At 37.4% G+C, this 25,182-nt stretch overlaps 1 pseudogene; it reads left to right on the top strand.

Moving 5' to 3' along the window:
* Positions 1-513: 513 nt before the first annotated feature.
* LOC109458255 (heterogeneous nuclear ribonucleoprotein D-like pseudogene) lies at positions 514-1,489 on the top strand (annotated as a pseudogene).
* The last annotated feature ends 23,693 nt before the right edge of the window (positions 1,490-25,182 follow it).

Below are 25,182 nucleotides of genomic sequence, written 5' to 3'. Positions count from 1 at the left end.
AACCAGAGACTCACAGTGCAACTGATTTTCATGTTAGATCTCTCATTTATAACCATCCTCCCCAGGTTTTCCATAACAATCTCCCCACACAACCAAATAAAAAATGCATATTGTTTTGTTGTTGATGATGATTTGTTCACATCCCTGGGTTGTTAACCCATCCACTGTACGTTAATGGCTTTCAATTTTTAAAGAAGGTATTCGTATCTGCTTTAGGAAATACTATTATTATACTGAATGATACGTGGGTAAAGAAAGCAGCCCTGCTATGTTCTGGCACTGCATGACAAGTTTTGTTCAATTATTTTATGTCGTGAAAATTTTAGTTCAGCATAGCTCCCATCGTAGAATAACTATTTTTCTCAATAAAAATGTAAAATGTTAGATATAAAGAGTTTTATGCACTCTTCTGCCACCTTTCTATTTTATTTTAATTTTTTTCCTTCCATCACCATATATTTTTCCCCTGAACCCTCTTCCACCACCCTCCACCTCCCTTACCACCACCTTTTTAAATCCAGCTCCATACAACGCTCGAGCTGCAGCTGCCAAGACTCAGGCTATGTTCCAACCCCACCCACCCACAACTCGCACCATCGTGGAGGACAGGAACCAGGACAGCAAAACAGAGGAATTAGCAGAGAGATCCAAAATCAATGCGAGCAAGAATCAACAGGATGATGGTAAAATGTTTATTGGAAGCTTGAGCTCAGATACAAGCAAGAAAGGTCTGACTGAGTATTTGTCTCGATTTGGGGAATTTGTAAATTGCACAATTACAACAGATCTGTCACAGCAAGATCCAGAGGATCCGGATTTGTGCTTTTTAAAGATGCTGTTAGTGTTGATAAGGTTCTGGAACTGAAGAAACACAAACTGGATGGCAAATGATAGACCCCAAAAGGGCCAAAGCTTTAAAAAGGGAGGAATCCCCCAAAAAGGTTTTTGTGGGTGGGTCGAGCCCAGGTACTTCTGAAGAATAAATTAAAGAATATTGTATGGCCTTTGGACAGATTGAAAATATTGAACTTCCCATGGATACAAAAACAAATGAAAGAAGAGGATTTTGTTTTATCACATATAGAGATGAAGAGCCAGTAAAGAAATTGCTAGAAAGTAGATATCCTCAAGTTGGTTCTGGGCAGTGTGAAATCAAAGTTGCACAACCCAAAGAGGTAAACAGGCAGCAACAGCAACAACAAAAATGAGGAAGCAGTGCTACAGCTGGTGGAGGAGGTGGTGCTAGGGGTCATGGCCAAAACTGGAACCAAGGATTTAATAACTATTATGATTAAGGATATGGAAATTACAATAGTGCCTGTGGTGGTGATCAAAACTATAGTAGCTGTGGCGGCTATGATTACACGGTGTATAACTGTGGGAACTATGACAGGAACAGGGATATGCAGACTGCAGTGGCCAACAGAGCACTTACGGCAAGGTGTCTTGAGCAGGTGGCAATCACCAAAACAATTACCAGCCATACTAAAGAGGACACTGGGGAGAAAACAGGAGATTGCTAAAGTAACTTATCTGGCAGGACAGCATTCAAGATTGGTCCTCTGTTGATCTAAGATGATGATTTTGTAAAAGACTTTCCAGTGTACAAGACACAACTGTATCCAACTATATATAGCCACCAATTAGTTTTCTTTGTTTTTACTTTATCTTTTGATATCTGACTCAAGATGGTTTTGTGATTATATAAATTTTATTTGTCTGATGTCATCTTAAACCTCAAATAAATGCTTCCTTGTGTGAAAAAAAATAAATAAAAATAGTTTTACTCATTCCTTCAGTAAATATTTGTTGAGAACCTACTATGTGCCAAAGCTCTTGGTATTAGAATGTGAACCAAACAAAGCTCCCACTCTCGTAGGGCTTATATCCTATGAAAGGAGACAGACAATAAACAAATAAGTATGTAATGTGTCAGGTGGTGATGAGTGATACGAACAAAATCAAGGTAAGAGTAGAGAGTGTGGGGCAGGTTTGGGGAAAGATTAAAGCAGCTGGGCTATTTTAGATCAGGTAGGGAGGGGAAACTCCAATGATTAGATAACATTTGAGCAGAGATACAAAGGAAGCAAAGGATCAGGCACTGTGGATAGAGGAAAAGACAGAAGCAGATGGGTCAGAGAGCTTGCCATCCGGAGACAAGATCTACAGGGACGTGTAGGCAACAGTAATGATAAAGATGAACTGAGACGTTAAGGAAACTGACCAGACTGGGAGGTTTATGGGAGGAGCTGGGGCAAGGCTGGGTTCCTTGAACTCTATGGTCTTAACTTCCTTTTTATAAAACTCAATGGTTCTAACTTCCTGTCTCCCTGCCTCAAATGCCCTCCATCTTGGCACACAAGCCAGAATGTGCACATGGCTTGCCAGGTCTGCACACTCTGACGCTGTTGCAGCACTTTTTCCTTTTGTATTTTTTTTCTTTTTCCTTTTCCTGAATAAATCCTTTTCGTGATGGACTACCTAGTTGATGTTACTGTTCACTCGACAGTAAGAACATTGTATTTTATAGAAAAGTCACTACAAATTCTGAGCAGAGGAGTAACTTGTTTGGACTTAGATTTTCAAAGGATCACCATAGCTATGGGAAGAGTCTTTACTGGGGGACCAAGATGGAAATTGAGGAACCAATTAGGAAACGCTAGAAACAAAAAACATTCAAATGGAATATAGCTAGCATTTATGAGGTAATCAATTAAAAAAGCATTTATTTACAGATTTTGCTGTGCACAAATAGTCTGTGCAGTGTTAGTGATTGACAGAAAAGTAAAGGAAATTTAAGTAGGTACACCCACTGTATTGCTGTAAGTTGAAAAGAAATTATTATTTCCATTTTTTTTAAAAAAATGCAAAAATGTCAAAAGGGCAGGTAAATAACAAAAACTACAAATCAAATCAAATCAAATTAAATCATTAGGAAGTCCCAGCTTCCACAATTTCTCATCTCACAATTCATAAACAGAGGACAACTCCAACAGGATTACCTCCTTATACTTCAAAAAGTCATTCTCTGAGCCGTTGCTTGACTTATGTTATTTCCTCTTTCTGGAACATCCTTCTAACTCTGTTCCTCTAATTAATGCCTACAACTTCATTTAAATCCCTCGTAAGACTCATTTTCACTGGTACATTTTCTGTGATTAATGTCCCCACCTGCTGAGCATACCTCCTACTTTGCAAGCATAAGTACTAAAGGAAAAGGCAATTTGTGCAACATTGTACATTAGGTGAGAGGCAGCAGAGTAACATGATTCAACTGCAGGCTGCACAACCACAAATCGGAATGTTAATCTACCTCAACTGTGTGAACTTGTGCAAGACTTCTAACCCCTCTAACTTTGCTTTCCTTTACACAATGAGAAGAATAATGCCTACTCCATATGTGTGTTGTGAAAATTGATTAGATAAACATCATCACCATCATGCATTAGACACTTAAACCTGGGTCCAGAGTCCAAATTCTTAATCATTCCCCACATTGTTTCTGTAATGACATTTATAAAACACCCAGTCCAATGTCTGATACATAGTAGATACAAATAAGAATTGTCTTTTCATTTTCGCTTATCTTCCCTTATTGTACTATTTATCATTTGCTGCTAAATAAATGGACAATTTGTGGCAGGCCACTTTTCTAGGCTTCTTCACTGGGACTGAAAAAGTAGTGTACACAATGGAAAAACATGTTTTTAATCAACCAATTAGTGATACATTTAGTAAACTGACAAGGTTTGCCATGAAGTAAACATTGACAGTAACAATGCTGCAATATATTTAACTTCATTTGTGAAAACTTTGCTGTCCTGCGGGAGACCCTGCTCGCTCTGCCATTTGTTGTGCGGGGCGGCCTGCGGGGTCTTTGGTCCCGCTCTCCACATAAGAACGCAGGATATGGTGAGGCCAAAAAGGAACACCCATGGAGCCATAGGTAGGGGAGTCATACCACTATGGTCTCACTGGAGGCTGGGCCCACTGGACGCGTGACCTGCCGTCCGCCTTTCCTCCAACCGACCGACGACTCTCCTCCACTCTCCTCAACTCTGTTCCTCTCCTCTCTTCCGCTCTCCTCGGCTCTGCTCGGCTCCTCAGCAGTCCTCGGCTCTCCTCCGTAGCCGCAGCAGTTATACCAGTAGCCAATCGGCTAACCGGCCACAGCCAACGGCCAATCAGCCACAGCCGACGGCCATCCACCACCCGAGCCAGCACCCTTCCATGTGAGGCCGAGAGCCTGTAAACTACTTTCTGGGGCTCTGTCCCCACATTTGCTAAGTGCCTATACTTCCTTAAACCCCCATCCCAGAATTGATCAGATGATGTAGCGATACAAAGTGACATTCACAATAAAAAATTACCTGCCAAAGAAATAGCCAAACAATCCATCATGCAGCTGCTTCTAACCTCAACTAACATGTCAGTGCTTCCCAGAAACCCTATAATTTTCTCTTCCTATATTCCTCTTAATATTTCCAATATTTTTTTAAAAATCTTCCACCACCTATGACTTCTCCCTTTATTTTTAGCAAGATATATTTCTTCCACATGACGAGGAAATCCAAGTGGATCAGGTAGTAACACTTCCATTCCTGCCCCCTTTATAAACAATCTTTTCCTCACTGGAAAAGGAATCTCTCCCTCTCTCATCCCATGAAAGCTAAATCCTCTTCCCCTGCGCCATTATCCCAGCTCCCAACCCACTCCAAAGATTTCACCTCATCTGCTTTTCCCTTCCTTACCTGGGTCCCAACCTCTTCTTTCTGTTTGCCCTTTCTACTGAGTCTGCAAACTTTCAAACTGCTACTCTCCTATCGAAATCAAAACCAAAGACCTTTACCTTGACCTTCTCCCTTTCTCTCTTTTTCTCTCTCTGCCAAATTTCTAGAAATAGAGCCTACATGTGCCATCTCCATTTTCTCCATTTAACATTATTGAAGCTGCTCCTGCCAAGGGAACTGACAGTATTCTTGTTGCAAACTGTTTCTGTCCTTCTCCCTCCTTGACATTAATGTAGCATTTGGCATTAACCATTCCTTCTTCTTTAACGTTATCTGACTTCTATTACTTTTCTCTGATTTCTCTGTCTTCATCTCCTTTGACAACTCTCTTTCTCTCCTAATCTCTACATTTATGTCTGAAGACACTCTTTTCCCATCAGACAACTCCCCTCTGGTGATCTCATTTTTTCCATGCATGAACCACCATCTATGCTAAAGATTGGCACGTGCTTATCACTAACTCTGATCTCTGTTGAGCTCCAATCTACAAATCCATCTGCCAACGACAGATGCAGCAGGTAACTGGCTAGCTCCAGCTCAGTGTATTCAAGGTTCCTCTTTTACTTGTGATTCTCAACCTGTTCCACTTCCCCTGTAACCAATCTTAACAATGGGGCCATATTCATTCTATAACCAATACCGGAAACTTCCAAGTCACCTTTGGCCCACCTCACCACAATCCTAAGGTTCAGAGGAAACAAGGATTTCAGACTGTCTATGCTTCATCAAGAGAGCTGGCAACAGAGGCTCTGAGGCAATCACAAGCGGGCAATGTCAGAAGAAACTGCAGGAAATTCAGCAAACTCTCTTCAAAGAAGAGACTTTCTTCTCATAATTTATCCTCTGTTCTCCTCATCTTTTCTTCAAATTCCATGCCCTTGAGAATGACTGTGCTTATTTATAACATTTCCTCATGGCACTTGTCACAACTGTAATTATTTCTGCAGTGATTTAACACCTCTATTTCACTAAAGGTTCATACAGGTAACACATCTGACTTGCTTACACTTCATAAATTCTCAATATTTTTAAATGAATGCATAATTCTCTATCAATTGCCTATGTTTAATTAACTATGGACTCATCCAGTGAGGTTTTTTTGTTTTTGTTTTTTATTTCAATTATTGTTTTATTCAGCTCTATAATTTCCATTTTGTTCCTTTTTATAACTTTTGTATCTTGGATGAGATGTCTAATTTTTCATTTATCTCAAGAGAATTTGTAATTGATGGTTGAAGCATTTTCACAATGGCTGCTTTAAAATTCTTGTCAGAAAATTCCATCATCTGTTTCACCTTGGTATTGACAGCCGTGTATTGTCTTTTCTCATTCAAGTTGTGTTTTTGGTTTTTTGTTTTTTTTTTTATCATATCCTAGAGCTTTTGTCTACTATGTTAGGAACCTCTGGGTCCTACTTGAACCATTTACGTACCAGTCCCCTGCTTAGGTATATAACGTATGGAATGGGTCTTGGCCTATATCTGTGGACTCTGGTTCCAATGGCAGTTTAATTTTTAGCACCTTAGAAGTGTTATTTTGGTTGGTTTAGTCTATTTGATATGAAAAGGGTGTCCCCTGGCATCGGTGCTACCTGAGGAAATTGGAGTTTCCTTAGGAAGGACACTGGAGGTCTTTCAGTAGGAGAGGATTGTGCTGGGATCCTCTTACTGGTAACTCCTGGTTATCCTGTGTCTCTGAGTGGAGAATAAGTCTCCCAGGGAAGAAGAGTCTACCTGGGACCAGGCCACCAGCATAGCTGAATCTTCCCCGCCCAATCAACCTGCTCGTCTAAATACCTCTCTATAAAATGAACAGTCTTGGACCCATGGGGAAGAAGCACCTTCCCTGATTTCCGGTGGGGCTCACAATTGATCTCCTTGTGGGTGGTGTCCCTTTCCCTTGACGTTGTCAGAGGTAGTCTCATTCTATCTGGGGACAGGAGAAGGAGGAGCACAGCTGGGCTGCCTTCTGTTGCCGGTTCCACAGTCTGGAAATCCTGGACCAAAACATGATCCTCTGCTGGGGAAAGAAACTCAAGATACTGTGCCACCATGCCAGGCCTCAAACCCTGGGAACCCAAACCAGCTCACTTTCTTAACACCTTTCAGGGTCATCCATCATTGTCTCTTGTACCATTTCTAGCTTTATAGTTGTGCTTAGCAGGAAAGAGCTGGGGGGAAATGGCTCTACGCCAGCTTGTCTTCCAGAAGTCTCACCACTGCTCTTAGTAATTATTAACTATTTTCTTTTCTATGAGAATAAATATCAAATATCATTGAGCATTCTGGTCCTCTCAACCACATAATGTGCACGCTAGTCAGTAGCCATAGTATAGTATTCCTCCACTTCCTGTTATTTACAATAGATATCCGTCATGTTCCCCAAGATATGGTCTAAAATACACTGATCAGAAATTCACTGTCCGGAATTATCAGGGGCCCGATATTAAGTGGTTGACTGTTATAGACTCTGGAGCTGACTTTGCGTCAACTTTGCCTGAAATGTACAGACTCAGTGGTTAGGTTCTAGTCTCCGAGCCTGACTGAGATTTTATATTTATCTTTAACATAATTCAATGAGTGCCAAGTACTTTTCTAGAAGACGGTGAAAGAGCAGTGAAAAAAACAAAGACCCATCTCCCACTGGATTTACATTCTAGTAACAAGGACGTAACTAGTAAATGGTTAACTATATCAAATGTTAGTTATTGAAACTAACTAGTCAAAAGGTGAGGAGACAGAACAGGCGTAAGAATTTGTTATTTAATGTTTCATGTGCTCAGGAAATGCCTCTCTGAGAAGATGATATTAGTGTGAGCCAAGCAGTTATGCAAGAGAAGATAATTCCAAAGGGAATAAATTTACAGTCACAAGGGAAAAAGGCACGGCGAGCTCAATGTGGCTGAAACAGAGCACTTTAGGAGGAGACCAGTAGGATGGGAGGTTGGAGAATAAAGGGGAAGCCAACCAGCTAAGAATTTTTATCAACTTTCTAGTGACACACTATATTTCTAGACATTTGGATGTTTGGTATTTCCAGAAGCCCTCAAACTATTCTGTGGATCATATCATGCCATGTAGATTCTGACTCAGTAGCCTTAAGATATAATCCAGCAACTGATATTTTTACATTGTCTGGGTGGTTCTAATGCACTGACTAGTTTGATAATCATTACTCTAGACTTGAATTGTCCAACCCAGTAACCACCAGCCACATGCAGCTAGAGCCACTGAATAATTGAATTTTAAGTTTTATTTAATTTTACTTAATTTGAACTTTTAAAACTGATATTGAGAGTTCAGGTACTGGTAGATGTCTAAGTACTTTTGTACTTTGGGTATGTAAATCTACCTGTTGAATTGTAAGTTTTAAGAAATTAAGTACTGTGTTTCCCCGAAAATAAGACCTAATCAGAAAATAAGCCCCAGCAGATTTTTCAGGATGACATTCCCTCAACATAAGCCCTAATGTGTATTTTGGAGCACAACTCAATATAAGACCTGGTCTTATTTTCAGGGAAACATGGTACTTCAATGAAAATTTTGCATCCAAATTGTTATAATTATTGAATGTGCTATAAGTATAGAATACACATCAGATTTCAAACGTAGAGCATTGAAAGGGGTGAAGAAATCTCATAAATAATTTTTATATTGATTACATGTTGAAATGATATTTTGGGTAAATGACATTAAATAAAATATATTTAAAATTATACATTAAATATACGTACACATAATATATTTAAATTAATTTTACCTGTTTCTTTTTATTTTTATATGGCTACTAAAAATTATTAAATGATCTATGTGGCTAGCATTATATTTCAATTGGACAGCAGTGCCTTAGATAAAGTTCACCAATATTTTCATCCTTGTGTTGACTTTTCCAAAACAAAATTGTGAAGCTGGGAGAGAGCTAGAGAATGCCAGAATTAATGGAAGTTTTTCTCAGGTAATTGATTGATATGATAAATATTGTATCAATTTACAATGGAAGCATTTTCAGAACTATTTGTATTAGAATCTAACCAATTCCTAGATCATTGAAAAGACTGAATTTCTCACCATTTTCCTCAATATTTGGCTTTTTTTTCTTTTTTTTCAGTAGATAGACCCACTACTTTATTAATGTTTAAAACTAGAATGGGGAGATGAATGATCTCAAGGATCATATGTTTGTCAACTCTGTATAATCTTTCCTTTTTATTTTCTGTGTTTTCTGACTTTTGACACATGGGGCTTTGCTAATTCTGGAAAGACTGACCCTCTCAGGGCTACCTAATTCCCAGAGATAGCAAAAACCGGCCTAGGAGTGTGCCCCTCATATGCAAACTAACCTACTCAGAACCCTCCCCACCCTCAACCTTCTCTGAGCTCTTACTCTCTGGACCATTATTCTCCTGCACGGTTCACACCATAACCAGGTATCAAACAGTGAGAAACAGCCCCTATGCCTCTGAGCCCACCAAAATTATCCAAACTAGCAAATCCTAAATTTGCTTTACCCTGCCTCATTCATTGTTCTCACAAAAACAATAAAAGTTCTTCCCCTTGTGCCCTCTGACCCCTGACCAACTCCAGTGCTTCCCAACTGGGTCCTGTGTGGTGTTGTGTGCCCCCTCCTACTGTGAACCATGACTAACAAACTATCCTTTCAGTGCAGTTGTCTCCTCACCTGTTAGTCTCACCATATGTGAAAAATAATAAAACCTACATTTTTAAAATACAGCCCTTTGTCAAATATCTGCTGCGAAAATCGTTCCTGGTTGTGCAAAAGAAACAGGGTCCAGTTGGGACTCCCATAGTAGAGGCCTTGCATCGTCCCCAGCCTCACCTTTTCCTTGACCTATAGCTTCAGAATGTCTCCTGTCCCAGTTCCCTGTTTTGGAAAATTACCCTGAAACTTACGATTAATACCTTTAGGCTTATTGATCACAATCTCTATGGTCTAGCATTTTTTTCCAGGCTCCTCCCATCGTTGTTCCTGGGTTGCTGATTCCACCAGAGAATCACATTGCTGGAGAGAAGGCTCCATGCAGACCCCCGGAACCATCACACAGAGGTTTCTGGAGGAGCACCCAGATTGTACCTTAAAAAGCTGGTCTGAGAATGTGAAGGCAGTTTTTGAAGATGTTAACCTGCTGCCTTCTCAGACCACTGGCGCTCTGACAGTAGACGCTTATTGTAAATAGCCCAACCACTGTGTGTTGGTCTATTGGCTGCGAGGCTCAGGCAGCAGGAATGCTGGACTCTGTTGCCTTCCGCTGTGGATGGACAACATGATACAATCTTGTTTTTGACTTACTTGTACCAGAAAGTATGTTGCCTTATATTGTGGTTGGTCTTGTAAACTTTATTTTCACTCTAGATCATCAGCTTTTGGAAAATTTGGGCCATCTCTTAGGTGTCTCCATATGTCCCAAATCCTTAGTACACAAAGTACCCTGCATGTTACAGGTTCAAAAGTGTAAGACTAACTATAAACTAGTTAGCCAAATGAATGCTATAACTGCCAATGTCTCTGATGTGCTTAGTTTCTTTTCATCCTGGCTCCGTCATTTACTAAATAAATAAATAACAAATGACCTCAAGATTAGACCATAGGCAACTATGTAAATTAACCTTGACTTGAACAACTAAAAAACTGCTATGATTAAATTTTTTTTCTGCAACAGCTTCACTCTAAAAAACAAAACAAAACAAACAAACAACAACAACAACAAAAAACCACTTTTGTGACTAATACAGTTTGTTTCAATTACCCAATTTGTCCAACACAATAAAAATTGAATTGTGCTCTGAAAGGGAAAATTCACATTTGAAAACACAACAACGTGTTAGTGAATATCCTAAAATCTCTAGATTCTTAATTTATAGATATTCTATTTCTGATGTATAAGTATGTCTTATAACTATGGTTTTGAGTGCCACAGACCTCTTGGATATTTAAAAACTATAGAATCTTTCACAAGAGGGAAAATTGCACAAATGCACGTAAATGGAACATTAAGACTGTATAATTTTGGTGGATTCACACACATGGTGAAGCCCATTCATGAGCTCTATAGGAGTCAGTGTTTTCAGGTTAAAGGCAGGGCAAGTTAACTATATTTCCAATCATTAAAGTGAAAAAAAAAAAAAAGAACGATTTCTGGTTATAACTTAGTATCTAACTGAGGTAATGAACTGAACACCTATTAAAGCACCTAAAGAGAATAGACTTCTGAAATGTTTCTGCCCAATTTGCTTTGCTGGGTAGGTTAGATATATCCATCTCCTTATATAAGAATTGTATTGTATATTATATGTTGCAATACCAAGGTAATAGCTCTAGTTTTAAATAGATACAAAGTATAGGTGTTGCCATGATACACAAAGGCATGTACAGATAGATCTATTTCCATAATAGACACAGACACGTGCACACACACAAACACATACACACAACTTGATCCCGAATCATATATATAAATTTTTCAATAGAATCTTCTGCCATTATTAGCCTTCAAAAACCTTTAAATGGCAAACAAATAACATGATAAAAATGGGAAAAAAAGAATTTTTAGCATGGGTTATTTCCTACGTATGAAATATTTTTGGCATAAATAAACTAGAACTTCATTCCCAAAGTGTAAGTCAATCTAAATTGTATCATTTATTGCAAACACAATTCCTCAATTCTGACTTAGAAAGCTTAAATTTGAGCTGATAGAGAAGCTAATGAAACAAAATCTAAATTCAAAGAAAGTATACATATATATATATATATATATATATATATATATATATATATGTTTTATATGATATATCCTATATAGTGTATGTATATGTACTATGCTTCCCCGAAAATAAGACCTAGCTGGACAATCAGCTCTAATGCGTATTTTGGAGCAAAAATTAACATAAGACCCAGTATTATATTACATTATATTATATAAGACCCAGTCTTATATTATAGCAAAATAAAACTGGGTCTTAAAGAAAAACAAAAAAAAAAACACTGGGTCTTATATTAATTTTTGCTCCAAAAGATGCATTACAGCTGATTGTCTGGCTAGGTCTTATTTTCGGGGAAACATGGTATTTATGTTTAATGTCTTTGCCATACATATGTCATATTTCACACACACACACACACACACACACACACACAGCATATAGATAGATAGATAGATAGATAGATAGATAGATAGATAGATAGATAGATAGATAGATAGATATGCAGGAAACTGTAGGCTCCAAATACAAAAAACAACCAGATTCTGAGATCATAATCAGAAAATACCACCTTATGAATTTGAGACATATAATAGGTTAAACTGGTCATATTGTTACTATAGACAGAAAGAATAAGCCTATGGGGAGAGACGGGGGGGGGGGGGGGGAAGGGGGAGAAAGGAAGGAGGAAGTGCAGAAAAAGAAAGAAGGGAGGAGATGAGATTATCCATAAGAAAAAGTGCAATCACCAGACCGGCCAGAACTAGATTTCAGTGGCCAGGAGCAGATCCAGGACACCATCTTGTCCCTCAAGGTGAACTTTAGCTAATCATAATAGTTCATAATACTATTAGCATTGCGGTCTGGGAAAATCTCCAGCCCCTGTGTCGTCATGACAGTTCTGACAAGAGCCAAGTAAAGACAAGGGAATCCTACCTCCCGACAGGAAGGAGTGGTGGTCAGTGAGGACCAGCCTAGGAATGCCTATAACGCCACCCCTAAATCTTGACTATTTCACACTCTCATTTTAGAATAGATTCCCAACCCCCATTTTTTTTGGGGGGGTAGTTGCTCTTCTCCAGTCCTCCCCACACTCCTTTCTTGAGAGTATATGTCTGCCTTTTAATAAATCTGCTGCTTTCTTGACTTATTCAGCGTGTTCCTGAATTCTTTCCTCTGACATACACCAAGAACCCAGCAACAATATGAAAGAGTGATACACTCTACTTGGCAATGTGTAAGGCAAAACTCTTCTTAAAATGGTTTCTAAGGAAAGAATCAAAGGGGAAAATAATAGATATTTAAACAGATGCTTTCATTAGAACATTATCTATACTAATGAAATTTTAGGAAGAATCTAAATGTCCACCACTAAGATGCAATAAATTATGACATTGCTGTATATAGAACAATATTCATCAATTAAAAAATAATTACAGAAAAACATGTGTTACCATAGGAAAATACACTAATCAAAATACAATTAAAAACAGTGCATAAAATAGGTTCAACATATCATTTTTACAAGAAAAACAATATGTAAGAAAATATTCTCAATTATTGTTTCAGATATTTAAAATGTTTATTGTTTTCCTGTATTCTTACATCAAACATAGGTTTTCATTATAATAGATGAAAAACAATAAATAGTATTTTATAAAATGTAATTGCATACTAAGAAATCATTTTTTTATAATGAGACTAAAGCACATTTTTCAAATATAAAGAATAGGTTTGTCTTTTGAACGGCATCAAAATTGGACTACTGTTAAGGTAAACGATGATATAATAATATCCAATTTGTCTAGAAAATGTTTTCCTAACAGAATATGGTAGTTACTGTGTAAAGCTGGAGGACATAAAGAGAGCTAGAGCTGACCATTTTATAAGTGATTCACCAGGGCTGTCAAAAGAAAGGCGGTGTTTCAGGGGTCTGCGTGATTCAGGAAACAGGAAGGTACACAACATTGGAGGAAGCAGCCAGTCCAGATTAAATGTCCTGCAAAAGAGCAGAAGTCCCTTTGCTCACTGACTGCACTTCTGATTAATCACTTGATTGCCCTTGTATCTTGATGAAAGAAAGCACGGGCCCATGAGATAAGAGAATGATGGTCAGCCCAGAGAAAGCACGACCCTGCCTCCCCAGCACACCGCAGCTATACATTCAAAAGCTGACATGCATGTATAAATCATTTCTTGTAAGTTTTTGTTTTTGTCTTTGTTTTGGTGCCATATAACCCTCTGTGTAGTCTGATTATCCATAAGTGAACAGGAAAAACAAAATGTGTTTCTGAGCCAGAGAAATCAATAACCTGGGTGTCATTACCAAGTTGTATCTAGAGATCAGTAAATAGAACTGGGAAAGCCAGCCTCTGGGCCTTTCTTTACCAATGCCTCTAAACATTTCAACTAGAACAAAGCCAGTAGCTCAATTTACAAATTCCTCATACCTTAGCATTTTTCTCCAAAGCGTAAGTTGTCCTGCTTGCCTCTTGGTTTGACTAATGACAAGAACTGTAAACGTAAATACCGGGAGTGCCAAAAAAAATGTATACACGAGGACACTTTGGTCAACGTTGCTCAAGCAGTAGTTCACCGTAATCAGAAGTGTCTGAATGCTGATGGTAACTACTTTGAGCACCTCTTTTAATTGCAGAAGTCAAACATGACTTGTATTCATCTTTTGTTATTGGTATATATTGAGTATAACAATTTTATTAGTTTTTTCCTTTCTTAGAATGTGTATACTTTTTTTGACACCCTCTGTGTTATATGGATCTACTTAAGATAAAAACATGTAGACATGTAGAGAATATTTCTTAAGGCTTCATGTCTGAGTGTCTTGGGTCGGATAATATATGGGAGAGCAGGTGTCAACCTGTGTACTGAGGGCCCCCCTGTGACATATCCTTATGAACCTCCTTATCCCTATCGAAGACACAACCAAACCTTCATGCTTAAGTTTAGATGGCATATACGTTTTGTCTTAAATTTATAATTGATTAAAGAGATCTGAGAGAAACGTTCTGATTTCTAGGATCATCACATCTTCTTTGGTTAATTAAAGACCCTCATCTCCACCCCTGCTTCCAAAGTTGGAGAAAGGAAACCATTCAGAAGCTAGGCCTGCTCTGATGGATAGCAACTGGAGGGAGGAAGGTGGTACTTTACTAAGCACCATTATGCAGCTAGGAGTGAGTTTTTCATAAATTCTGTCTTGATCAGATAATACTCTTACTCAGCATTCATATCTTTCCACAAAAATCAAACCATTCAACTGAAAACCAACACAGCCTGAACAATTGTAATAGCCCTGCACTGGTCTTCTCCCTCTGTGCTTATGCTCCCCCAGCCTATCCTCCACACTGCCAATACCATCTTTTTTATTACACACACCAAACAGCCTTAGAATGTGTAATGGCTTCCCCACTGACTACAGAATACAATCTCAATTCCTTGATATGGTATATAGGAATTTTCATAATCAGATTCCTGTTATACACACATATGATCCTCCTAACCACTCTAATATCACACAGACACACACACACACACACACACACACACACACACACACCGCTAACTTACAGACCAGCATCTTCATAGTTTCCAGAAAATAATGTTTTTTGCTTTTTCCATGCCATCACCAAATGTTTCCTCTCCACCCCTTCCCATTTACTTGCCTAGCACACTCAGATTCATTCTTCAACTCAAATTCTTGCTCCATGTACTCCTCTGATTTCAGGAAGATGTAGGTCCAGTTTTCCTTATTTATCTCTTCACTTGGTACCCAACCAATTAAAGCAGCACACATTCTATCTTATAACTGTTTTCACATCTGTTAACCTGTTAAATTCTTCTCTAAATGTGGTTCTTGGACCAGCAGCATCAGCATCACCTAGAAACTTGTCAGAGATGCCCATTTGGAGGCTTTATCTCCAAATCTACTGAATCAGAAATTCTGGGAGTGGGCCCAGAAATCTGTGTTTTAACAAGAACTCCAAGTAATTGTGGTGCTCATTAAAGTTTGAGAACCACTGCTTTAGGTCATATATTAGGAATTGAGGCAAAGCAACACATAAAAGAAGTCCAACTAAGAGTGGCTTGACCCAGTGGGATTTTGGGGGGAGGTTTGTTGTTGTTGTTGTTCATTTTATTTTATTTTATTATTATTATTATTTTTTTTTTTTTGGGGGGGGACACATAAGATGAAGTATGGAGACAGGCAGCCCAAGGTAGTTTAAAGTTAGGAAGGACCTAAGTTCTGTGAAGCTTCCTGATCCAAAATTCTTTACATACATAGTGTTCATCTTCAGGCCTACAAAATGAGTGCTTATGAAGTGACTCTTTTCCTTCTATCAATGAAATTATAATTCTCCCAGAAGACCACTCATCACAAAACAATGCCACATAGCTATAACCAACTGCAAAGATTCTTGGAAAACCAAGTTTTCTAGCTGGATACGTGTTGACTTCTGTGAAAACAGGGTTCTGATAGTACAAAAGGTTGGGTAGACAACTGGCATGTTTTCCATAATCTGGAATAAATTCTATCATTTGACCATGAGAAAATAAAGAGACAGTTTATTTAAGAATGTAATCCCAAGCTTTGCTTTCTTTATGAGAACTTTAATCACTGTTTAGTCATTAACCTTATTAATTAGGTTAAACTCAATTAAATTGCTGATGTGTCACCTTTTTTAATTTACAAAATTGACAATTTTTTTATAAGGTTCTTCTAAATAAAAACACTTCACTTTGGAAACATATATTTAGTTATTAGTGAGCTTATACACTCCAAAAAAAAAAAAGGGAAAAAAAGAAAACAGACTCTTTTCGTTATTTGTGTTAGGAGAGAAAATGAAATCTAAAATGCACCCAAAAAGTTGAAGTCTATTATTTGAACTCCTTGGGCAGTCAGAACCACAACATACAATGTTACATGTTGCAGCCTTTGGGGGAACTAGGGTAGAAAAGACAATGAATCGATGCAAACCATACCATTCAGAAGACAACTCAAAGTATACGACGACTTTTGGTCAGTCAATACATTTATGTTCAAATAGGAAACTTTATTCTTAACAGCCGGGGCACCAAATTCAAAACTGGGTTTGTACCAGTCAGCATGATTTTGAAGAACTGCATTTTCAAAATATTCTTTGTTTTCATTGGATTGCCATGTAGAATGACAACTCCAACTTGTTTAAAAGTTATACAAGGAATGATTCATGGAACTATTTTAACACCAGATCTGTGTATGTAGCCCATTTTACAAAATAACACCTCAGATTTTCAGCAAAGTCAGGTTTTTCCCATGCATTATGCAGTGATAATTGATAGTCAATTGGTATTTCTTCATTATCCCGGATTCTATATGTGGTCTTTAGTATTAGTTATTTGTGAAATGTATTCCTTTATAGCTCTCCACATAGAGATGGAGAAATAACACTTTTACAGAAGGATTTGATTGAAATAATAATTTTTAAAAAGTAGAGAGAAAATAATTATGCGTTTCCTAAATAGAATGATTGCCAACACTGTTTATCCTAATAATTGTGCATTTTCTTTCATGCACATCTGTGCTCAGCATTTGGACTAAGAGTAATTTCAAGGTTAGAATTTGGATCAACTCAGAAGCCACTCAGTTGAGTAAATGGTCACTGTAGTAAAAATCACTTGGAAATGTCTTAAATTTCAAGATTCCCTGAATAACTTTTAGAGATTTTGTCAGTGGTGGATCACTGTGGTCTCTGAATGTAAGAAATGGTAGGGTGGATGTTTTTAACTTTGAAAAGGGGGATTCTAAAACAAGTTCTAAATGGATCCAACATGAAAATTAAAACATAAAAAACTAAAGAAAATGTGAGGGAACATTTAACATCTCAAGTTGAGTAATGACTGTCTAAATATGAAATGGAATGAATTATATGAATTATTTAATTAATAGAACTTAATTAATATGAAATGCAATTCCTCCCTGGCTGTTGGCCACAGGCTTTCCCCAGTTTGTTGTCATCTGGCATGCATCTGGCTTCACCAGAGAGAGGAAGCAAGAAGAACCAGGAGGACAGATCTTTGTCAAGACCTAAGCTAATCTTTTGCAAACTAATTTCAGAAAAGACATCCCATCATTTTTTACATATTCTATTGCTTAGAAGAAAGTTACTTGGTCCAGACTACTTTCAAGAGGAGAGTATTTCACAAGGGTCTGAATACCAAAGGGTAGGTATCACTGGGAGCCATCTCAGAGACTTCCTACCACAGATCCACAGACACTTAAAATCATTATTTTAATAATCTACTCAAAAAACTCACTTGTAAAGTCAATATTCTTCCTCATTCCAAAAATCATAACTACAAATGTCTATCTCCAACCATTAATCCAATGATCAATTGCACTTGCAAAATACTCTATTAAATGGGGATCATTAAAATATTTAACCTTCAATTTAGCAATGTATTGCATGAAGTTGCATTTATTGTATTAATCATCATGTTTAAATTATTTGTACACTTCAGTCCCATAAGAGATTCCATAAGAGATTTGGGATATTTTCTTACATTACTTCTGCTAGTGTTTACTTGCTTTCTTTCATTATGTGATTACAGAACTTCATGATTCACTATTTGTAGAAACTTTCACACATTGTGAAGCTTTTCTAAATTTTTCTGAAAGGATGTAGGTTACGTTATGTGAGTTTCAGAATGGTTCTCAGGAAACCATTTGAAAACCACCCACTTGAGTGTTTCAGGCCGAATTTTGACCATTCACTTCTCTGACCTTCAAAGGTAAGTCCCCTAACTTTCAGCAGCAGATTTCCTGATGTCCTTTCCCCAATCACTTCCCCAAATCCTGTAATCGATAAACCCAAAACAGAATACACAGAGTGGCTTCTGTTCACTTGACTGAAATCTCATTGAAACAATATATACTATATTTCTCTGCTCACCCAGAAGACCAACAGGAAGCAAACTTGAAGCACAATACTCTCATCAACCATTTACTCTTTTCTCTGTTCCAAAAATTCTCTGCCTGTGATATCATCAGAGTAACAGTGCTCTATCACCATAAGTACTTTTAAATTTCAAATTCCTATCTTATTTGATCTCCTATGAATTATTAAATCCATTTTACAGATAGAAGAATCAAGGTCCCAAGTGGTTACATGAATGATCAAAATTTCATGATAAGTAAAAGGATAAGAACTTGAACTCAGGTCTGCTCACACTAAGTCCAGGGTTCTTTCTCTCATACCATAGCAAATACTCTAAAGGCATACATGTACAAAGAATGCTCAATAATGCTTTCAAATGATGACATTTATGGGCCCAAAAGTCAAGAAAGAAGAACAAATTCCTTCCTGTGGACATATAAAGACCCTCCAAAATCTGGGTCCTCCCTGTCTCTCCAGATTCTTCTCATCATCTCCTCCCACTCCATCCTCTTAAGTTCTAACTTCACAGAGTTGCCTTTCATTCTCACTTCCATGCATTTTCTTCCTCTGCTGTTTCAAGAGCATCTACTCATTGTCCATAACTCAACATAGAGCAACGGCTACTATGATGACTTTCCATCTTCCTCTTTCCTCCTTTCACTCCTTTTGTATCTACACAGTACCATAGTTACATAGATTTACATATATATTTATAGCACTTACAATGTTTAAATTGCATTTAATTGATTATTTTGACTATGTATACTATAATTTGCAACTAACAGAGCACTTTAATTGCTTATTTTGACTATATATCACTTGCAAATAACCAAGTACTTTAATGTTATTTCAATTAATCTTCCATGGATGCTAACATCACCTTTATAAGCAAAAACTGGATTATAATTCATCTTTCTATTCTTGATTCCCAGTATTATGACTAGAATGAAGTACATTTTTAATGAATATTTGTTGAACAAATAAAGGATAAAGGTATGCATATATAAAATAGCTACTTGGTGCATTTGGGGAATGACAGATGCATGTAAAATAGCAGCACAATCACCAACATTAATATCACCTGGAAACTTTACTCACCATGCTGAGCAAAGCAATTGCCCCACTTTTCTTCACTTGCACAGCAACTCATATATCTACCATGTTTCCCCGAAAATAACACCTACCCCGGAAATAAGCCCTAGTTAAGATCTCAGCCAGATAGACGCATTTAGTATGTTATGATGATGTTCCAGAAGAAAATGACTGACTGTAATTGAATAAATGTAGATTGTTGTACATGAAAAAATAAGACATCCCTTGAAAATAAGCCCTACTGGAGCAAAAGTTAATAGAAAACCCCGTGTTATTTTCGGTAAAACACGGTAAGAGGGAAAAAATAAACAGATTCAGAATTAAGCAGGAAGGGCTGCTATTTCTTTAATTAAAAGAATGATGTTAAAACAGGTCTAATTTTTCTGCCAAAATTGAAAACAACTTTGGCTACTTACTTGCACTGTTTTATCATATAAAGCACATTAGACCCGGAGCCTAGAAACTTGAATTCTCCCTGCTTTGCCACTATTAATTGGCTAAGTGAAATCAAAGAACTCATTTAACCCCTCTGGCTTCAATTTTCTCTCATATAAAATGACGAGGTAAGACTAGATTAATTCTAAAATTATTTGCAATGTTCGAAAATCTCATACATTTTTACATCTTCATCTTTCGATTAACATGATTATGGAACATTTCTTTTGCCTACCACTTAATGAGAATCACAAGCAAGACACGAGATCTACAATGGTCCTGGGGCCTAGTAGCTTATAGAATCTTATTTTTTCTATTCAAATTTCCAGGAACAGTTCCCATTTGAATACAAATTTATTGCACGTAATTTAAAGTTATTTCTTTAGCTTTGGTTCTCAAAAATAATCTTTGGAAAATTGCCGTAGGTTAAGAGTGGCATCTATTTTTATCCATTGTACTTGATGAGAAACTTTCTCAGGCAAGCACAGTCACACGCCTGTCACAGTGACTATTTAGACGTATCATAAAATTGCTGAGTGCCTAGGATGTATGAAGCCCTAATTCTGGGTCTTTGGGGGAACTGAAGGAATACAACAATTTCGGTTCTCATGGAACATATAATCTCATTTACTGTGCCTTTTAATTTTCATTTCCACATTAAAATTTGCCAAGCTATAATAATCGATGTAAATCGTTAAGAAGGTTGAAATGACTGGTGTCAGGTACTACTTTGAGAATAATACACACACACACACACACACACACACACACACACACACACACACATATATATATATATATGTGTGTGTGTGTGTATTATTACATAATATTAATACATAAAATATACAAATTGAACAGTTATAATACCAGATTATATATATATATATATATATATATATATATATATATATCATAAATATACAAATTGAACAGTTATAATACCAGATGATATATATATATATGTATATTTTATGTATTTGTATTATATTAATTTGTGTATTTGTATATGTGTGTGTGTATTTTATTGTGTCTCTCTCTCAGTAGAATGTATACTGTATATGATAAGCAGATAGAGTTAGAAGCTATGGGAGGAGATAAGAATGTCTAGGAGTGTGTACGTGTAGAGAATACAGAGGAAAAAAGAGAGAGAGCAGGAGAAGCCATTCTGGAATCTGAGATTCATGAAGGAGCCTCAGCTGGAGGAGCGTGCCTGAGAAGGAAGGTGAAGGTGCCTGAGAAGGAATATACAGAAAGGTAAAAAGAAAAGCAGAAGAAGGGATGAGCATGGAAAACACAGGAGAAAAAAAAATTAATGAGTGGCTAGCTAGTATTACAAAGAGGAAAGGAATGAAAATACTTAAAATAGACCATCTGATTAAAAAGTCATGGGTAGCCCTGAGAAAACCTGTCACAGGAAAGAAACAAAATCAAACCTCAAGTAACAGTAGATTGAGGTTTAAACTGATGGTGAGGAAGTGGAAACAAAAATATTAGATAGTCTGTTGGAAGTTTAATAATAACAGTAAACAGGGATGACCTTAAAGGTGAATGAAAGTATTTTGGGAGAAGTAAAATTAATGTTTTAGGAGAGAGAAACTTCAGCCTTATTTTTAAACTGAGGTAAAGAAACTAATAAAAAGAAAAAAAAAAAACTAAAGCTATAAGACAGAAGATATATTTACTGGAATAAATCTTGGAAAAGAGAGTTGACCCCCTCTTGGAGAGGAGCAGGAATGTCTGCATCTGTAAATGTATTTAAAGAGGAAAAGAATGTAAGATGGAGGGTTCATAATTGATACTTGTTCCATGAGAAAGGTGGCTAATACCAAGAGTGAGGAACCCAGTAGGGAATTAGGGTATTTCAAAAGAGATAAAGTTTAGAGCAGCTTCTGTGGGGAATGGAGAAAGAAAAAAAATAAAGATGAACAAAAACAAAAAGCAACATAGCACTATTCTGAATGTATAATATGCCATGTTACGTAAGACACTGTATATTCAAAAGTATGTGTACAGGTTTGAAAACTAATAATTTATATCATTTAAAAATAGATTCCAATAGGTAGCAGGTTGAAAGCTGTTGGTCAATTGAAAAAGATGCAGGTTAGATTGTCAGGAGTTCAAGGAAAGCTACATAACACAATACAGACAGGAGATAAATGCACAATAAGTTGGAGCATCTTTGGAAGACTTACTTCTCAGTAGGAGCAGCCAGCGCAGAGATAGATGAGAGCTTTGCTCCCTATGCTCCCCCAAGGAGAAGAGTGGGGATGAAGAATGAAAAGAGCACTGGTTGAGATTAAGGGTTTTGACATTTAGAGAGTCAGGCTTCAAGTTTTCTCTAGCGATTGCAAGAACCAGAGACAAGAGAAAGTCCAAGGGCAACACTAGAAAATACTTTTTCAAGGACCGATTTCTCCAGCAAGAAATTCTATAATGTTTTCCAGGTGGTTAGCTTCAGGCAGTCATTTAGTAGTCCCAACAACTGTAAACAAGTTATTTTGGAAGTTATGCTTTAAGTCATGTATTGGCACAATTCTGCTTTTCAAGTGTACCAAGTTTAATTGATTTTAGGATAACGTTTGCTTCAGGATGATTCAATAAATACCACTGTTAGGTTTGCTGCTTGAAATGCCCACCACAAAAAAAGAATGTGTTTAAATTATTTAAATTATGTGTAAAAAGCTACATTTAATATATACAAAATTGAGTTGTTCCTTCTGTAGCCTATAATATAGTTTCCATTGCTATGTGAAAAGGCATCAGTTACTACAGTAACAGCCTCAGCTACTACAATAAACTCTCTGATGGAAATAGTCTTGGTCTTCCAGTCACAGGAGTCTGTCATTGAAGAGCCACAGTCCAAGGATACCAGCTTTGCTCAAGAAGAGAGCAAATATCCAGCATCTCTGAGCCTCAGACCTCCAGGATCACCACTGTCTCTTCCTACTTGCTGAAGACATCAGTTACATGGTGGAAATGTAGTTTTGAAAAAGGAAAACAAAGATTGCCAAAAGCATTTGAAAAATTCAGTCTAACTAGAAGTAAAAGCTACTTATAAAAATGCAGTGGAATGTTTCACCTATAACAATGGCAAAGATTCGAAAATATGAATAAAACCTGTGTAGGTGGGTGTGCAGTCAAATACAGACTCTTTCAAAGTTGGTGAGAGTGTCAATCCATACCCTCATTGAAAAAAAAATAAATGGAAGTTTATATCAAGAGCCTAAAATGATTGCGCATATTAGCTCATGAATTTCATTTTTAGGAATTTATACTAAGGGAAAAACAATAGATGTACACAAGAAAGTGTTGAGAAGACGTTTCATTATACAGATATTTATAATAGAAAAATACATACACAACCTGACCATTTAACAACAGTGGTATTTTTCTACAAATTTTTGGTGTGTCTATGTAATTGGTACATTGTACAGCTATTTAATATTATGTTATTCCCAAATATCTAATATTCTAAAAACTCCAGGTTAAAAATGTCCTACAACTAGGCAGGAAATACTTGCATTAAGGTTTTGTTTTTTTTCTGGGGGCTGAGGATGAGCAATGTACGTATAAAAGAAAAAGAAGCTTTTACGTGTGTTCATTCCGGTAAAAGGCAAAGATGGCTACCTTTTAGAAGACCTCAGAAGACTATGTTCCTTATTTTGGTGAATTTGTCTTGGCCCATTTACTTGGAAGATTAGAAATCAGATTGTGTTGGCACACTGTAAACAGAGGCATCTTTCACAAACAGAAATTCACATGAACTGAACTCATCAGACTACGATATAAATCCGAATTCAAATTTATGAATTCACAACAAGAAATAAATGTCACAGAAACCAGAATCCTTGTAAGTCCATGTGACAGGGCCCACCTATGTAAGAAGCTGGTTGATAAGCAGAAGGTTGTTAGTGCCTGGAATCAGAAGAGGGAATTAGATGAATCAAGTGTTTAATAGAATTAGGGGACCACAGCCTGATGCAAGCTAACCACAGGGATGGTCTTTCCAATAGGCCCAGAATATTCACCTGCATCTCCCTTCCATTATCTTCAAGCCAGAAATGGCCTTGCCATGTCATAGTGTGACTGAGAGGGGAAGCTAGAGGGGATTCCCATCCCCTAGATGAGGGGGCCTTCATACAAGACACAGGCTTACAGAAATGGACAAAACAAAAAGAGCTCTCATGCAGCCTCCCATGACCAAGTAGGAAAAAGGATGCCTAGCCTGAAGAGGAGAGATAAGGATTACGGTTTATCATCACTACAGATAGGGTCTGGTGTGCAAACAGCTGACCCTAGAGGGCGAATTTATTCCCATGTCCACCAAACATTGAGAAAGCCGAGTCCTTTTGTGTCTGGCAAGAGCAGGGGTGACTCTGACGTTAACCACTCAGTCTGCTGCCAAGAGGCTGCAAGTGCAGCATGTGTCCTGTCTGTTGCCTTTGCCTTTGGCCTGCTGATTGGAGTCTTCTCTCTGACATGTGATCTGCCAAGCAGAGGCAGGCAGCCCAGTCCCATTGTGCACACCCAGGTGCTTAAGTGTGGCTGCCCAGGTTTTTGACTAAACCATGTGATATTGCCAATATCAGACCATTTGACATACAAAAACGGCAATTTTCTACGGTTCCAGCTATATATTTATGACCAACTTTGATATACAAATATATATATATTTGTATATCAAAGTTGGTCATAAAATCAAAGGCTCTGTACTCCCCTACCAAAAATTAGACAGCAATTCCTTTTAAGAATATAGTCATGTGAAATCTGGGTAGTAGGATTACACATTATTTTTATTTTCTTCCTTTATTTTCTACTACATTGAACATGTATTACCTTTATTAAGAAATTGTAAAATATAATATGGATAAAAAAGAAAAGAATATAGTCAAGTAAATCCAATTTAGATTTTAAGCCTAGCAAAGGAAACTATATCCCAACTGCTCTAGGAGGAAGTTAATCGGCCAAAATCCCACTGTAAGCGTCAGCTAGTTTAAAGGACTATCTGATGACCAACAGTAAAAGGAGAAAAATGGTTTCATCTTCAGGTATAAGTCTCCAGGGCACCTGTTCCTGGGACCCATACCAAAACAGTGGGGGACAGTGGGCTAAGTTATGAGGCTAAGAACCCCCTCCCTCCTGGGAGGAATTGGATAGACAATACACCAATTTTTGTCCTATAGGTTTCCTTTCTCTCCACCCCTGTGGCTA

The sequence above is a fragment of the Rhinolophus sinicus genome, chromosome 3 (genome assembly GCF_057876585.1).
Source record: "Rhinolophus sinicus isolate RSI-liver-muscle chromosome 3, RSI-T2T, whole genome shotgun sequence".
NCBI classification, from domain to species: Eukaryota; Metazoa; Chordata; class Mammalia; order Chiroptera; family Rhinolophidae; genus Rhinolophus; species Rhinolophus sinicus.
The sequence above is the reverse complement of the archived record's forward strand: the minus strand, read 5'-3'. Positions and strand labels throughout refer to the sequence as shown.